The sequence below is a fragment of the Podarcis cretensis genome, assembly GCF_951804945.1.
Source record: "Podarcis cretensis genome assembly, chromosome: 10".
Taxonomy (NCBI): Eukaryota; Metazoa; Chordata; class Lepidosauria; order Squamata; family Lacertidae; genus Podarcis; species Podarcis cretensis.
The window spans coordinates 18,279,244-18,291,435 of NC_137179.1; the positions used below are offsets into that span (position 1 = coordinate 18,279,244).

General features: G+C 38.9%; 1 protein-coding gene and 1 long non-coding RNA gene across 6 annotated transcripts in view; one reads left to right on the top strand and one right to left on the bottom strand.

Annotated features, from left to right (window-relative positions):
• Positions 1-12,192, bottom strand: part of CACNA1C (calcium voltage-gated channel subunit alpha1 C) — a gene marked incomplete at its 5' end in the record, with an annotated part of 458,067 nt that overhangs the window by 153,690 nt on the left and 292,185 nt on the right. The gene's annotated exons all lie outside the window — the stretch shown is intronic.
• Positions 3,389-8,670, top strand: LOC307225419. Its single transcript, XR_013842992.1, has 3 exons — positions 3,389-3,509; positions 4,707-4,822; positions 6,105-8,670. It is a non-coding gene; the product is annotated as an uncharacterized lncRNA (long non-coding RNA).

Genomic DNA, 12,192 nt, shown 5'->3' on the forward strand with positions numbered 1-12,192 from the left:
TGTACGTAGCTGCTACAAACCCTTTTCCTGTGGGGCTTTTATTTAAAAATACATTATCTACTTGTGTAAGAGTACACATAGTGTGGAGAATTGTGGAGAATACCACCCTTAGAGTTTAACATTCCTAAGAATAGAAAACTGAAAAACAAAACAAAACATAGCAGCATTGTTTAGGAGTAAAATCAAATCATTAAAATATAACGGTTGTGCAAATATTGCTGTTATTTTTTATTGCTCTTCTGCAACTGCTGTGCAGTTCCTGGTTTTTATTGTTTGCTTTTAAGTGTCATATTTGGGTCTGCAATTAAAAAATGTTTTCTGCTTTTATATTGTAACATGCCTTTAAGTATTTCTGGAGGAACTAGGTCTAATGTAAAAAAAAAAAAATGATTTCTTGATAGTCATGTTTTATTAGGGGCACACTTTCTGGAGGCGTGTATCAGCAGTTAATTGGAACCAGCTGTTTCCTTCCTAAAAATATGATACAATAAAAATACAATAAAAATCTCAGCTACTACAGTAACATTGATTCAAAAACCCTGCACATCAGTCCTATGATAATCTCATCTCCAAACATTTTACAGGATTTTTTAGTTGTGAAATCACAAGCATTACCAGTAACATGTGGCTGTACATGATATTTGCTGGAGCTCTTGTGGAACAGAATAGAGCCAGTAAGTGAACAGCACAGGGGACAGATTTGACAATCAAAATTAGACACCTCCTGTTCAGAGGTCCCTTATGTTCATATACATTTTTCAACATAAATTTCTTCTTCCCACCCCTCCTTTCCTGGTGTTTGTTTTTTGCTACTTTTTATTAGCTGTTTTACATGTGTTTTATTATCTGAACTTCACTTTTATTAGTTCTTTCAGTAATCCACTGCTTATATTTCAAATCCTGCCCATGACCCATCCAGCCAATTTTATAGTGTCAGCCTTATTTATATTCAACAGTAAAACTACACCATGTGTCACCATCAGAACACTCCCTTCAACCAGATCCATGTGTAAGACAGCTACTTCATGGTAGGCTAGGCTCCATCTCTACCACCTCCCCACACATCATTGTGTAGCTCTTTGAAATAATGCCATCCTTGGCTTTATTCATCCTGCCTGGCTTTACATCTTCTACACAATGGATGGTACTCCTTACACATACTGTAGCCATACCAACCAGCTGCAAGATCCTCAATGCATGTCTCTTCTCCATGCCACTCAAGTAATGTTATTTTCATATTCTAGCAAGGCAACAATTTTCCTGCTTTGATTCTACACAACAAAGAAACAGCACTGGCATTATTCAAAGTAGGAAACATAATTTACTTTCCAGTTGTTCACAATACAGAACCAAGTTTTCGTGTTCAGTTGCGAAGCAATTTCCTTAAATCAAGTTACATTTTGTGATCAGCTTCATCACCAGAAAGAGTTTCTGTTTCATCTCAGGACCCTAGTTTCATTATCTTCCTTGGTTTATGGAGACGCTGTCCTCATTTGTTTTATCAATTAATCTATATGAAAGGATACTTTCTTTGTACCACATTTATTAGCAGTGGCATAGTGCCCTGGAAACAATCAAATATTCTACATTTATTTATACCGAGTATGCAGAAAGCTGCACCAGTGTGGAAGTCACATATGATTTTCCTCTTTTCTGCCCATGTGAATGAATCTCAGTACTGAACACTAGAGTCTATATAGAACCGTATGCTGACAATTCGTAATGGCATTTATTACAGAGTGTAAAATGATACTTTGTAGAAGAATTTAAAAAGGTTCAAAACTCCTGTTACATTTCACTAGCATAAACTGCTACAAAAAGATGGTATGACCTTTTCAACCGAGTCCAAAATTAACTTATGGAATTAACTTACGGAATTCATTGCCACAAGATGTGGTGATGTTCACTGCTACTAAGACCTATTCACTGGTAAGTTTGTTAAGTTTCCTCTTCTGAAATTAAAAGTGTCTGTATTGAATTTCATTTGCACTTACAGATGTTATATTTGATAGCACTGTGATCACTGTTTGCAATCCATTCAACAAGGCTTACATCTCACAACAGATCCTGGTCACAATTTAAGATTAAAGTTTGACTTCCCTCTGGTCAGTTCCATTGCCAACTGTTCTACAGTGCACTGTAATTTCTAGGAAATCTAGAAATCTTACCTCTTTGTCATGACTGGAACACACACTTACTTAGTCTGTGTGAAGTAACTGAAGACCTCAACAGTTTGAATTACCTCAACATTTTCTTGTTTAGATGCCACCTTTTATTCTTCATCTCAAGATCACTCTGAAACCCCCTTCAGTTCTTCATGCTAAATGCATAAACTTGCATGCACACCCTGCCCCCTAAGCACTTATAACTCTCACATGTTCAGACAAAAGCCCAAAGAAGGTTTAAATCATTTCTGAATCATCATACTGAACATCCTTTCACAAGAAGAAAAATGAAAGGGGAGGGGGAAACACGTTTCCTCAAGAGCCCTCAGTTACCAAAAATAATGATAATCAAAAATCAGAGTTCCAAGAAATGACTGAGTTTATACATTCAGCAGTCTTAAAACCTAAAAAGCTGTTTCTACACTGTACCATGCCTGACTCCTCTAAAAACAAAACAAAACCTCCCTGCACATGTGGTGGAACAGGAAGCTAAACTGAATCTTTCTCCCTAATATGCAAATTTTGGAAAAGGGAACATTTAAATATGCATTCTCCCACCTGCAGGCTGAACTAGTGCAATCCAAAAAAAGCATAGCTATACTGAATTTATTTTCTGGCCCAAAGTCAGTTCCCAAGTGCATATAATTACCAGGTAATATAACATTTCACTAATTTTTTAACATTAAGTTTTTAAATTGAGACTGTAGGCTGCCTGCTACTAGTCTGAAATGATAATAAAATACCTTTCAACATTCTTAACATCCAGCTAACACAGTGTTATGTCTACTAAATATATTTGTAATTTTGAACACAGCACACCTCAGGAGTGTGCCTTCAGGCAGTTTTACTAACAGATTTGCCATTATCATAAAATCTTATAGGGCAGAAAAATGCAACAGGCACTGTTTTCAGCTTGGAATCAAGAGGTTAAACAATGCTTTTTCTAGTTAAAGCAAGCTTTTCAAGTATGTAATTTTAACTTCTGCAACTCTTCAGACACTGAAAATGGATAAATTGCACCAAACAGAATTAAAAAACAGGCATATTTGATACGTTTGCAGTAGTCACTTTTTGTAGTCTGTGAATACTTTTTTGGAGCATTCATAGAAGCGAGGAACTGTTAATATTACCTTGAATTAGGCCCTGTGTGGGCAGGTGTTATGCAAGCTTCCCTCACACAGCTGTCAAAGTAACTAATTTATAACCTTCTATATCTCCTGCTATTCTCATCATGATTCTTCAAATATTTTTGTCACTAGACTGATTTAATCTGGACAAATTCTCAGAGAAAGAGGTGTCTACGCTTAAAGTTCTGGTTGGGGAAAACAGAATTATCCAAGAAAGGTACAGTCCAACATTCGCCTGGTTATTTCATGAATATCAGCCCTCCTTACCCCTGCAGCTCCCGACCATACCCATCTCTCCTCCCTGCTCATTTGCTCTGCTTTTCTTCCCCATGGCTTTTCTCTTCGTCCATGCCCATGTCCTCTTCCTTTCCTTCCTGTGTACCACTCCCTCTTCCAACTTTTTTATTATCACATCATACATTTAAAGCACATGACTTCCACCAAAGAACTATGGGAACTGTAGTTTGTTAAGGGTGCTGGGGATTGCAGCTCTGGGAGCTGCAGTTCCCAGGATTCCTTGGGAGAAGCCATGTATGGTAAGGCTGTTTTATCATTCTCTTCTCCTAGTAAATATGACTTGGGATTGGGGTTTTTATCAAACAGCTTCTTTCAAGATTCTCTCTGGAAACACAAAGGCTAGGATTTTGCTTTTAACTGCCAGGACTCTGTTCTTTGTGAGTTGATCATGATGATACTATATTTTAGATTCCTAAGCAATAGTTTTAAAGGATAGATTTGCATGGTATTCATTCATGGATGATTTAAGAGAGCAAGGTTTCTATTTGTAAAATCTGTGAAATCACCTTGTGAGGTGGTGGTGGTGGGGACACAGTCCAAAAAGCTGAAGCTGGTGCAAAAGATGGCCACAGGCAGAGGTGCCAGCTTAAATAAGATATGGGGGGAGGCAGGTACGTACCGCCCCACATAATCAATCACATGACACAGTGCATGCACATGATTTGAATGGCAATGTACATTCAAAGTGGAACAGACTCTCACAAGAGGTGATGGACTCTCCTTCCTTGGAGGTTTTTAAGCAGAGGTTGGACAGCTATCTGTCATGGATGTTTCAGCTGAGATTCCTGCATTGCAGGGGGTTGGACTAGATGATCCTAGGTCCCTTCTAGCTCTAAGATGCTATGTTTCTATGATCAACTTGGGGGGGCTTGGCCCCCTCAAATATTTTATGGGGGGGCAAAGCCTCCTCAGCTCCTAGGAGGTGGCTCCTATGGCCACAGGATTGTTGAGCAGTGCACCAAGAAAAGATCACATAAAATGAATTATTTGAGAATTGCACTTTTTTCCTGTTTGCTGCTGGGCCCAATGTAAGGTGTTATGTTTAACTTACAAAGCCCTGAATGAATTGGGACCCAGTTACATGAAGGAGTGCCTCTCCCTGTATTTGCTACCCCAGGTCTTACAGTCTGCAGAAAAGGTCGTTCTTGTGGTCCTGTAGTGGTCTGCTGAGTATGGAGGTTTTGTCTTCTCCTATGATCACCCCATGCAGTCCTGATCCCCTCTGGGAAGAAGGTTTGAATATAAATTTAATTATTATTTTAAAAAAACAAAAACAACCCACCATGCCCACTTTTGAAATCAGCTGAAGACACACTTGTACTAGAATGAGAAGTGTGGCTGAGATCTGTATTTTATTTCTGCTGCAAGGGTACAGCAGATTCCAGTGCTGTGGTAATGTTAATATGAATAAAAAACAGTTCAGATGTATGGGTAGGTGTTCTTCTTTAACCAAAGGCTTCTACTTCCACTCCCTTCCTACTTTAAAATTGTGCACTATCCCACTGTCATGTGTTATGTGTGGGTATTGCTATGGATCAGGATGTTGTTTACGCTTTATTAAGGAATTGGAACAAAATATATCCTTTCACTAAGGACAGCTCCTTCAGCCTGAGCATAATTCCCCATGTGGCCCTACACGACTGATTTCAAAGAGGCAGATCACAATGTGCTTGTAACAAATCTAAATCATGTGGCTATTTTAACTGATTTTTATTTCCATTGTATTGAGATTTTTGTGCACTGCTTAGAGACAATTGTAGTTAAATAATTTGAGAAATTAAATAAAAAAATAAACTATCAAATAGACTTGGTACGTTGTAAACCAACTTTTACTTTTATTTCTAAGGTGGGATTAGGAAAAGGTTTCTCACTCTGCAATCTTTCTCCTTCCATGGCAGAAGAAGAAGAGGTGTAGCACCAATTTTCTTTTTTAAAAAAATAAAGGCAGGTTGGAGCTTCTGGGTAGTTCTCTAAAATTAAAGTTTATTGTGATGCACAGGCCTGATATGCTTTAAAAATTTGTATTTTTTGAATGGCAAGAGAATCTTGCAGCATGTGATGGTAACCACTCAGCCAGTTTACTTGGAGAGTTTATTGGTTTATCAAAGGTTACCATGCTATTGGGATAATATGTGAACTATCCCACAATAAAATAATAGAGGAGTTAAAGGCTACAAATTTTTGGAGCCAAAGTCCAGGCAATGGGATTCCTTAGAATTAGAATCTTATAATATTAATACAGGTTTGTTTTTAAGCATTTTATTATCATCCCAAATGCATTGGACCTTGACTCTCAAGCCAATGACTCTTTCTTCTCTCCCTCCTCCTTTTGTCCTCGTTGTCATGATTATCCTTGGGTGCACTGGTTGGTTCTATTTTGCATTCAACTAGACAGAATTTACCTTCCCTTGATAGCAACCACGAGAAGAGAATGAAAGGCTGGTGATAAGTTTTTATTTTTTATTTTAAAATTGTTATTTTCTTTTTCAACTTCCATTTTGTTTCATGATCACAGGTTCCTTTGAAACAAAGAGAGAAGAAGAGGAACACGGAGGCAATGAAAACTATGGAACAATGAAGCAATGTTACTGCTGCCCGAGAGATGCACCAGAAACATAAAATATGCTCCTAATTATTTTGAAAACTTGTTGAATCCCTCTCTAAGTAATAAGAGTTGCTCACATACTGCAGAAGCTATAAAACTATTAATTAAAGTGAAACACTGGGAATTTCAGTAATGTTAACATTAGTGACTGTTGTTTCCTTGCTTATTGTTAATTTTTCCAAACCATGGCAGGATCCACATTGTGCACATACCCAGGCTGTACACATTTAAAGCACATGACTTCCTCCAATGAATCCTGGGAACTGCAATTTGTTAAGAGTGTTTGGAATTGCAGCTCTATAAGAGTTAAATGCCAGCTCCCATGATTTGCTGAGGGAAGTTTTAAATGAATGGTGTGTATGCAGCCTCAAGCAATGTAGGACCAACAATATTGGTTTAGTTGTCCTTTGACAAATCCTTTGACCAGGAAGACACATTCCCTAATCCCAGATAAAATTGGTGCCAGCTGCAGCATTTACTTTCAAGTCAGCATGCATGAGATAAATTATGGATCCTTAAGTAATGACATAGTGACAAGTAATGACAATAGTTTCTTCTCTGTGAAAGTTCTGGCATGTGTCTAATTCTCCCCCTGTTCCCCCAAGGCACACACAGTGTATATTCCACCACCACAGTAACTGCTGTTCCTGTGGCGCTTTAGTCAGGCTCTCTTGCATAACGCCTACAATTGTTAGAATTTGCAGCTAATCTTTCCTTGGTTACTGAATGATTATTTTCCACTTCAGTGGCAAAAGATAAAAGTAGACACTGTTGCACTCTCCCCTTCGATCAATTTTTGATGGCAGATAATAAATCATTCCATGACGTTGTATTTTGTTTTGTGGTATTTGTGCTTGAGGAGCAAAAGGAATTGGTCTGGATGGCACTGCTCTCCAGATGCTAAATTGGTGAGCTAAGGAGATGAACTGATAAACAGCTTGGCTCCAAACCTCTGCTATTTCATGATTTTCACTTAGGCAAATTCTGCTGCCGCTGTGCCTTGGCTGTTATTTTTTAATACAAGAAGAGCTCCCCAAATATCCCAGCTATATAGGATAGCCAAAATATTCTAACTCCTTTCCATCAGGCTATGTGCCTGGAAACTGAATAATACAGAGGGGGAATAATGTAGGTTTGAGAAGATATGGATGTTGAACTTCCATTCCAAAAGGAAGCTGACTTTTCCTTGACACTTCCTGTACATCTATTAGTGAACAAAAACCAAGAAGCAAAGTAGCTGTCTACTTAATGACTACGCTACTGAACTGGATGCACACGTGCACACACTCATACATACCATGTTTCAGCAACTAAAATTAAACTATGGGACTGCTCATGAACAATATAATGTGGGCTGTTTTAGTAAGCAGCCCTTTTATTTTTCATATAACCTCTTAAGGCACCAGCATTTGGGAAAAGCAGCATAACCCCATTGAAGCTCCCTGGCTTCCACAAATGAATGCAGAAAGAGCAAGCCTGGTGGGTGTTCTACCCATCTGCTCCCAAATCATTTTATGTCAAGGTGACCAAAAAGGTCAATAACATCCTATAAAACCATCCAAGAAAATTGTTGTTGCTTTTGAATACATATCTGTTTTTCCTGTGAAAGTTTGAACCATTTATCAGTCTCCTTCTTTCCATCAGATGCCCCAGTTTGTTTTTCTAACCTCTGTCTTTTTCATACAGACTCACTTACATCATATTCCCATTGAGATTCAGACAGCGCTGATATACAACCTGAACCCTTGTAGCTGTCACCACCACATGAACTGTCTTAGCCACTTCTACATAGTTAAGATGGGAGATACATAGATTTCCATTGTTTTTCTAGCTCAACTACATGAGGATCTGAGTGATTCTGGGCATCAGTCCTGTTAAAGTCTTGCTAGTTTTCAACTGCATCCTATAAGAGGAGGTATTTCTTTTACATCCCTATAGGTCTAAGCAATGGCATAGTGGTAAATATGATGTGCAGGTGCTCATCAGGATAACCCCAACAGCCATGTTCCCAAATAGTCCACAACTATGCCCACGTTACACCATTTATTAGAATTAGCATGAATGCAGTCCTATACACAATTCCCTTCAACTAAGCTGTATTGAACTCAGTGGTGCCTATTTCTAGATGTGTAGGTTCAGGTTGTAAAACTCACCAAGCTTTAACAAAAGATAATCCGACATCTGAAATACACCTTTAACTATTAATTACAAATGAAAACAATATTGCAAATAATAGGTACCATTTAAACTGCAAACATGAAGCAAGTAAGAACCCCATCAAAGATGTATCCAACTTCTGCTTGATTATTTTCTTCATCGTCTGACTTCTGTGCCAATCTGACATGAACAAATGGTCTCGTCCCCATCATATATTTAAAGTGTATGACTTCTCCCAAAGAATCCTGTAATTAAGTTACAGTTCCCATGATTCTTTGCGGGAAGACATGTGGTTTTAATGTATGGTGTGGTATGGAACTGAAGCCTCATTATCACATCATTCCCTTGCCAGAAACAACTGGTCCATCAGTTAATCTAGCGCTTCTTAATACGATGTTGCTGTCCCTACTCAGTTTTGGTGGTGATCCGACATGCGCTCTGGACTTCAAGATTGATTTCAAACAACTTTAGGAAGAACGTCCTGACAGTAGGAGCTGTTTGACAGTGGAATTTGCTGCCAAGGAGTGTGGTGGAGTCTCCTTCTTTGGAGGTCTTTAAGCAGAGGCTTGACAACCATATCTCAGGAGTGCTCTGATGGTGTTTCCTGCTTGGCAGGGGGTTGGACTCGATGGCCCTTGTGGTCTCTTCCAACTCTATGATTCTATGATTCTATGAACTTAAGGAACTACTGTGTGATTTTGTGGCATTTATTCAGCAGACAAAGTAGGAGCCAAGTTTGCATTTAGATAGTATGTAAGCAAACCTGAAAGTTGAAATTCAGGCACCAACATTATAGTATTTAAAGTAATATCTCTTCCAAAAACAAAACATACCACTGGTTACTTTCTGAGATTAATGACCAATAAATGACATTAAGCCCTGAATTTCAATGGTAGATCTTATATCACTGATTATCTGTATATCCAGCAGACATAAATACTGTCTGTCATCCAATAACTGTCTTCATAATGCATTCCTTTTTCAATCTTCAATATGCATCTATCATAAGCCTTCTAGGATTTGAGTAACACTCTGAAACTGGGTGCTTGGTATACACAGTTTAACATAATGGGTTCCCATTTTTAATATTATACATTCCATATGTAGTTATAGTCAGGCTATTGGCTATTATAGTCAGACTATTGGCCCATCTAGCTCAATACACTGACTGGTGATGGCTCTCCAGTTTCAGACATACAGACTTTCCCTGTACTACCTAGACATGCAACAAGTTGAACCTGGGACCTATGCATGCATATCTCTTCCTTTTATATAACTAGCTAATTCCCACCATTATGTGGAGAGACAATAGCATATTGTAGGTATGCTTGAGAGCTATAGTGCATAACACAGAGCACATAGACAAGTTGTACACTTCTGTGCAGACTCTTTTAGTTAAGGCTGGTTGGTAGATCTTTTCTACAAGTTGCGAGTGTCTCCAATACAATGCTTTGCTTTTTTCCATATGACTGAAAAGCATCAACTTATTTGTATGCGAAAAGGAAATGGATACACTTGGATGCACCACTATGATGTGAGTGAAACCTGCTACCTTCCCTGACTACCCTTGTATCTGTGGTGAGGGGCATATCTAATCCTAATTCAATTGCATCTTTTCCTTTGTGCACATCAGCCGCTCAGTGGGGCGATTCAGTGGTAATTTAGGAAAATCTATTCATAATCTCTCTTAATAGTATCAAAGCACTCTTTTTAAAAAGTAGAAGTCTGATACACAAATACATTTCTCTGCTTTATTATCTTAATTCCTTTTCATAATTAATAACTCTATAGTCATATTAAATAAATTATAATAAATTTGGTTGATTTTGGAAATGCAAGCATTTAGCTAAAGAGCTAACACCATTCTCCAAGGCTTATCTCTTGAGTTTTTACTCAAGCAAAAGTTTTAATGAAGGTGCCTGCACAAAGACAGGATACAGTTTTAATGAAAATCTATGCTTGTTTGGCCATATAAAGAATTGATTAGGTATTTGTAATGGTTGTAGGGGATTACTTGTGCGTAAATGGCTTTCAGATTAGTTAGATCGCTAGACCAACCACGCTCAGGCTGGCAGCTCGTCCTCCGTGACCTGTTAGTCACTTGCAGAATCCGTCAGTGGGCGTCTCTTGAACCTTTTCCAGCATAAAAGCTGTTTGACGCCAAGTCTCCTCCTACTTTCCCTGCGTGGAACTCGTCTGCGCAAGTAAGGGGAAGGCAGGGGCGTGCCAGCGCTCTCTCCACTGGTTTCTAGTGAAGGGTCTCTGAGACCTGCCTCCAATCCCTCCAACTCCCCCTCTTCTCTACTGGTGTTACGCTGAATTCCTTCCCCCCTGCTGGTTCCCTCTCCGGCATCGCTCTGGAGCCCTGCCTCCGCCTCTCGCTCCGATGTCAGTTCCCTGACAGTATTATTTATTTGGTATTTGACATGGATAGCAGAGTATATCTATGGAAATATTTTGGGTTTTCCCTGTCCAAAAGAATATAGCTGATAATGAACATTTCAACAATGAATGTTAAGAACAAAAGAACTGTCTGTTAATTGGCTAATAGTACGAAAGGTTCAAGACCTGGTATTTCAAGATAAATGAAAGAAAAATATCCCCAGGAGTTAATAAAGAGTAGAGGTTTTCTATGCCGATTAAAAAAGAGCATGAAAGGGTAAGATTCTCTGTATCCCATTTCATTATCTGAAACACTGCCAAATACCAGTGCCCATGGGTGGACAGATTTCTCTTCCACAGTGTTCTGCCTTGCCTGTCTTCCAATTATTCAAAATGAAATTTTCTAATTAATTTCAGAAATGGTGAATGCACTGTTGGTTCTTGTTGCAGCCCTTCATTTCTCCCATTCATCATGGGTTCACCCCCCACCCCCAGCTAGGCCATTTGCAGGACACATTAAAGCATCACAGACTTACTTTTAGCACCCAGTTGTACTCACCATTACATTAAGATACATATATTTTAATAAGGAAAAAGCTATGTGCATTGGGGGGGGGTTATGTGTGCACTCAGTGTGATATTAAGAATGTGATGTCATGATTACAAATTTTGAAAACACAGTGACAGAAAGCAAAAACATTGATGCCACCATGTGACCAGGACAAGGCATTATGACACTAATAAAATCCAGAGAGAAATAAAGAAGGATGGATTTTAGAAGCATTCTTACTAATCCCCCTAATCAGTGCTTTTTTCTGGGGGGACACAGAGGGATGCGTACCCCTAAACATTTGCGAATATAAGTTTGGCCTCATTGAGGGGTGGTATTTCAATATGAGTAGGAAAGTGAGAGCACCCCTAAACTTTTTTTTTGAAAAAAAGCACTGCTCCTAATACTGGTGAGTATCAATCTCTCAGTGGAGGTAAGAGAAACCAACAGGTGAGTAGCATTCACAAATTGGTTGCCTCTTTGTTTCTGAGCCCAATTTAAAGTGCTCATGATAGTGTTTAAAGCCCTAAACAACCCAAGTCCCAAATATCTGAAAGACTGTCTGCTTCCCAACAGCTCCTCTTGGGTATTAAGCGGGAACCCTCTTTGGTAGATCTGTTGTCCTCTGAAGCTCAGTGTGTGTGTGTGATGCAGGAGAGGGCATTTTCTGTGGCAGTCCCAAGGTTTTGTAATTCCTTACCACAGAAGTGTGTCTAGCAACTTCACCATATAGTTTTTGGTGACTGGAAGATGCATCTCTTTATCCTGGCTGGCACTGTGGGGTGTGTGTGTCAGGGGACCAAGAATAAATGGGATCCTATGGATCCACAGCCTCCTCCAACATGCCCCCAAGCACCCTTGGAGTACCTGATTTTGTTTTCCAACATGGACAGTGTTTTTATTTTTTCT